At 39.8% G+C, this 6,000-nt stretch overlaps 1 long non-coding RNA gene across 1 annotated transcript in view; it reads left to right on the forward strand.

Annotated features, from left to right (window-relative positions):
- Positions 1-5,774, forward strand: part of LOC145532072 (uncharacterized) — a 318,302-nt gene extending 312,528 nt beyond the window's left edge. The window contains exon 6 of the long non-coding RNA XR_014072964.1: positions 4,237-5,774. This is a non-coding gene — a long non-coding RNA (uncharacterized LOC145532072). The remainder of the gene's footprint in view (positions 1-4,236) is intronic.
- The last annotated feature ends 226 nt before the right edge of the window (positions 5,775-6,000 follow it).

The raw sequence follows: 6,000 nt of genomic DNA on the forward strand, positions 1-6,000 counted from the left end.
AGAGGAACTAAAGAGCCTCTTGATGAAAGTGAAAGAGGAGAGTGAAAAAGTTGGCTTAAAGCTCAGCATTCAGAAAACTAAGATCATGGCATCCAGTCCCATCACTTCATGGGAAATAGATGGAGAAACAGTGGAAACAGTGGCTGACTTTATTTTTCTGGGCTCCAAAATCACTGCAGATGGTGACTGCAGCCATGAAATTAAAAGACGCTTACTCCTTGGAAGGAAAGTTATGACCACCCTAGATAGCATATTAAAAAGCAGAGACATTACTTTGTCAACAAAGGTCCGTCTAGTCAAGGCTATGGTTTTTTCCAGTGGTCATGTATGAATGTGAGAGTTGGACTATAAAGAAAGCTGAGCACCGAAGAACTGATGCTTTTGAATTGGGTGTTGGAGGAGACTCTTGAGAGTCCCTTGGACTGCAAGGAGATCCAACCAGTCCATCCTAAAGGAGATCGGTCCTGGGTGTTCATTGGAAGCACTGATGTTGTAGCTGAAACTGCAATACTTTGGCCACCTGATGCGAAGAGCTGACTCATTGGAAAAGACCCTGATGCTGGGAAAGATTGAGGGCAGGAGGAGAAGGGGACGACAGAGGATGAGATGGCTGGATGGCATCATTGACTCGATGGACATGGGTTTGGGTGGACTCAGGTAGTTGGTGATGGACAAGGAGGCCTGGCATACTGCAGTTCATGGGGTCGCAAAGAGTCGGACACAACTGAGCAACTGAATTGAACTGAAGAGAAGGCGTAAAATCTATCTGTGCCCAGTATCTCTAGGGATTCTTGACAGGACCCAGTATGGGGGCACTTATCCTCTCCTGGTTGTCTCTTACCCTGAGTTCCTATGTTCTGGCCACCTCCTTCAATTTCTCTCTTCTTGCCCTTCCCCCCTGACCCGTACTGACACGGTCTTCAAAGTACCGCTGACACAGGCTGTCCTGTCTAGCAGATATTTATTTAACAGAAGGTTTTTGCTCACAGTGGGAGATTACCTCATGGAAGAATAGAAGAGACAATAACTTGAGATGAAATATTAGATGTCGCGATCCCAAGAACTCATCAAATGTTCCCTGGCACTGGGGATTTCTCACTGACTGCGTCTCAGCTGAGGATTTTATTTTATATACTTTTCTTGCCCTGCCTCTGTGGATGTCCCCTCTGCTCTACTTTTGCCAGCCTTGAACCCTTAACGTTCCTGTGACTTACATACAGAGCTTTCTAGTGTTTTCCTCTTTTCCTCTGAACTAATTTCTGGCTGACTTGACATATCCAAAAATTTCATTAAGGTGGCTGCACTTAATAAAAAGTGTTTTTCTTCTGGTCTCTCCCTTTAGCTCACAAAGCATCTGACATGCAGATGTTATTTTTTATTCGTAGCATCTCCAGTGGGTGAGAAAATGGAATTGCTAGAAGGGAGATAGTCAAGGACTCTGTTTTCTCATTTTAAAATGTGTGTTTATTTATGGTTTGCATTTTATTTTTACAGTGAGTGCCTATTGATTTATTGGTGTATTTGTAATGAAATCATTAATGCAAGGAAGTTTGAAATGGCCTCTTTCTAATTCTTGGGATAATATTCAATTCTCATACAAGGAGTTTCTTTCACAGGGGCCTTGTAAACAGAAGAGGAGCCATGGAAAGATTTTTTCTCCTTCTGTTCGGGCAGAGCAAAGCAAGTTCTTTGTTTATGTCAGATTTCCCAGACACCATGTGAGAAGGCAGAGGCTGCATCTTAATCATCCTTGTAGTGTAAGGAAAAGTGGTGGTTCAGTGGGAAAGTACCCACTGCCTAGAGAGTATTCTTTCTGGTTGTTGAGTGTTTACCATCGTTGAATTCTTTGACGACTGTTAAGTCGTGGGTGACCCACAGCAATGCAAAACCATCCTTGCCAGTAGACATCCAACAATTCTGTAAAATGAAGGTTCATATCTGGACAGTGGAGGTTCTCAGGTAGAAGAGGCCAGTTTTTCCCAGTTTGCATATCCACTTTAATATTCCTGACCCGTGCATGTGTATAATCTTTGCCTTCTCCTTTAACCTGACAGTAACCTCCTACCAGTTCCCTCATTAATGACAACTAACTTCTCTAACACATTTTCACTTTACTTCCATGTGAAAGTCATGACTTGACCTTCTCTGAAGTTTTAAAATAATCCTGTAATAATTCCTTTGTTGCCTCTACCAAGGACTGATGATGCATGGTCCCCACAATAAATGTTTGTTGAATGAACAGATAAATGAAAAAACAAGAACGTCTAACCTCACTGTGCCAAAGAATTGATGCCAACTGTGATGCTGGAGAAGACTTTCGAGAGTCCCTTGGACAGCAAGGAGATCAAACAAGTCAATCCTAAAGGAAATCAACCCTGAATATTCATTGGAAGGACTGATGCTGAAACTGAAGCTCCAACACTTTGGCCACCTCATGCAAAGAGCTGACTCATTGGAAAATACCTGATGCTGGGAAAGATTGAGGGCAAGAGGAGAAGTGGGTGACAGAGAAAGAGACAGTTGGAAGGCATCATTGACTCAATGGACATGAGTCTGAGCAAACCCCCGGAGATAGTAAAGGCAGACACTCACGATGAGTTGGACACTACTTAGCAACCGAACAACAAACAAACCTCACTGATGTTAAAATAACATGAGTTCAAGTAGCTGCATTATTAACAAGTCTGAACTTTCTCATGGCTTGCCAGCTAATGTTAAGATTGGTGATTACTTGGGTTTTACCCAAGCCATCATCACTTGATGTTATTTGAATTAGAAAAATATTTTTTTAGAAAAATCAGAAAACATAGACAGGTTAAAGAATAAATTGTAACCATTCCATAATCTCTCTCCCTTGAGTAATCACAACTTTTAAAGCATAATTTAACTACTTTAGAATAGATAATACACATATATGGCAAAAGTACAAAGTGCACAAAAAATTTTTAAATAAACATTTTCCTTTCTTACCAGAATAGTAGTGGCTTAAAACAGCACAGATTTATCTTACCATTCTAGTGAATAGATGCCCTAAGATCAAGGTGTTGGAAAGACTGTATTTCTTCTGAATTCTCTAGGGGAGAAGCTATTTCCTTGCCTTTTCCAGCTTCTAGATGCTTTTTGAGGCTTTTGGCCCATTCCTTCATTTTAAGTCCGCAACATAATATCTTCAAATCTTGCTTTCTCTCTGACCTCCTCTTCTGTCATCACATATCCCAACTCTGACATTTTGGCCTCCTTTTTAAAAAAAAAAAATAAATTTATTCATTTTATTTTTGGTTGTACTGGGTCTTCATTGCTGTGCACGGGCTTTCTCTAGTTGTGGAGAGTGGGGGCTACTCTCTAGTTGTGGTCCCAGGCTTCTCATTGCAGTGTCTTCTCTTGTTGCAGAGCACGGACTCTAGTTGTGTAGGCTTCAGTAGTCTGGGTTCATAGACTCTGGAGCACAGGCTCAATAGTTGTGGCATATGGGCCTAGTTGCTCTGCAGCATGTAGAATCTTCCCTGACCAGGGATTGAACCCTTGTCCCCTGCGTTGGCAGGAGGATTCCCATCCACTGAACCAGCAGAGAAGTCCTGGCCTCCCTCTTTTCAGGATCTTATGATTGCATTGGGCCCACTGGATAATCCAAGATAACCTTCCCTTCTCAAGATCCTTTACTTAACCACATTGCAAAGTCTCTTGCCATATACATACCACAAATACAGAAAAATAGGACCTGGACATTTTTGGATCTTATTATTCTGCCTACCATAGTCTCCTAGGGTTGAGTAATCACTATTAATTCTTGGTTTATTTCCTTCTAATTTTTTTCTCTGCCTCTCTTCATTAAACAAGAATTTACTAAGCACTTACTGCATGCCAGATACTATAGCTATAGCACTGAAGAAAGCAGATGAGGCCCCTACCCTTTTAGAGCTGATGGTCTAAGTGGGAGAGGAGAAAAAAAATAGATACATAAATGAATAAAAATATCCCAGTCAATAAAGAGCATGTGTATATTTCTGAATGAATATTTTCTATGCATTGAGTTTGTGTGCATTAGTAAAATATGTTTTAATCCATTTATCCATTGTTAACTGCTTAAGCTCAAATACATCAGTACAGAATTGCTTTATTGAAGTATAGTTGATTTAGAATGTTGTATGAATTTCTGCTGTACAGCAAAGTGACTCGGTTATATATACATATATGAATATTCTTTTTTGTATTCTTTTCCATCCTGGTTTATCACAGGATATTGAATATAGTTCCCTACAGAACTGGATTTTGAATCAGCATCTGACTGTCCTCAATGGTCCTGACTCTCCTCTGTGGCCCCAGAAGACTCTATAACCAGGTGTAAGAAGTTAAAGTTGGTCACCCCCAAAGGTCAATGGCTCTGCTGCGCCTCTGTGCCTCTGAGACTCAAAGTCGGACTTTCAAATTCAACAGCCTCCTGGGGGAACACAGAGTAAGAGTAAATTTTTTTCTTTTTTTTCTGTAGGGTTACAAATAAGAAAGGCATTCCCAAAGGGCAGGGAACTTGAATTTCCCTTTGATCTGTCCTTGGTTGGCGGGAGGGGACTGTCACGTGGAGGAGAGAGAAGCGAAGGTGGTAGAGGAGAAGGTGAGGAGGGGTGGCGGCTAAGTCTGACAGTTTTCTCTTGAAAAGGTGATACTCCTGTAGGCATCCCCCACATATTTGGGGAGAAATCACGGTTTATCAGCATCCAGACTTGGTAGATTTCTTTTCTTGTCAGGATGTTTCATTTAAAATGAAATGTTCTGCAAACTTTCAACCTTTTATTTTATTTGAGAACCCGTTCTGAGAATACTTATCTTGGAGATGAAGGGGTGTGTGTGCGTGTGTGTGTGTGTGTGGTGTGTGTGTGTGTGTGTTTGTGTTTCAGTTTTAGGCTAGGTCCCACATAGGAGCTGTGCTCTAAGATTGGGAAGAAGGTGAGACCCTTTGAAGGGTTTACATGTAAATTGATTCCAAGTCATGGCTTAATATTGATTTATAGTAAATTTCCTGTGGGGCAAGTTCATGAGTTGTTTCTTTCTATGATTTAGGACACTAGAGCCCTGGTTTTGTGACACATGATAATGGCCTTTTCATATAATTAGACACTAGAGTAGTGTCATCTGTTAAGGCTCTCTTTCTCTGCCTCTTTGTCAGTCCCTCTCCCGATTCTGATGTCTCAGAATATTTTGTCCTGATAGCAAATAAAACAATGTTTCGATTCAGATGTCTGAAAAAGATGTAAAAGGGTTTACCAGACACAGGCATTGGAGAGACACTACATTCATTTTAGAGTCATGTCTTCACTCATTCTAATATGTATATACTTAATTGAATTATAATTGACATACAATATTATATGTTTCATGTGTACAAAATAGCAATTCAGTATTTGTGGACATTATGAGGTGATCATTACCATAAGTCTAGTTACCATCTGTCATCATTTAAACTTATTACAGTCCTATTCACTATATTTCTAATGCTGTGTATTACATCCCTGTGATTTACTTATTTTATAACTGGAAATTTGTTCCTCTTAATCCCTTTTACCATCCATCCTCCCAACCCCTTCCCCTCTGGAGACCATCAGTCTGTTCTCTGTATCTATGAGTCTGTTTCTCTTTTATATTTGTTCATTAATTTTGTTTTTAGCTTCCACATAGAAGTGAAATCATTTGGTATTTGTCTTTCTCTGACGGACTTAATTTCAGTTGTTTCCATATCTTGGCTATTGTAAATAATCCTGCAATAAACATAAGGTTGCATATCTCTGTTCAAATTAGTGTTTTTTGTTTTATTTAGATAAATACCCAGAAATGGAATTGCTGGATTACATGGTAGTCCTATTTTTAATTCTTTGAAGAAATTTTGTACTGTTTTCCATATTACATTCCCTCCAAAGGTGAACAAGGTAGAATATGTTTGAATATCATATATCTGATAAGGAGTCAAATCCAGAATATATTAAAAAACTCATACAACCTAATGTTGAA

Source organism: Giraffa tippelskirchi, chromosome 13 (assembly GCF_054371585.1).
Source record: "Giraffa tippelskirchi isolate mGirTip1 chromosome 13, T2T-mGirTip1v1.2.pri, whole genome shotgun sequence".
In the NCBI taxonomy this organism is placed as follows: domain Eukaryota; kingdom Metazoa; phylum Chordata; class Mammalia; order Artiodactyla; family Giraffidae; genus Giraffa; species Giraffa tippelskirchi.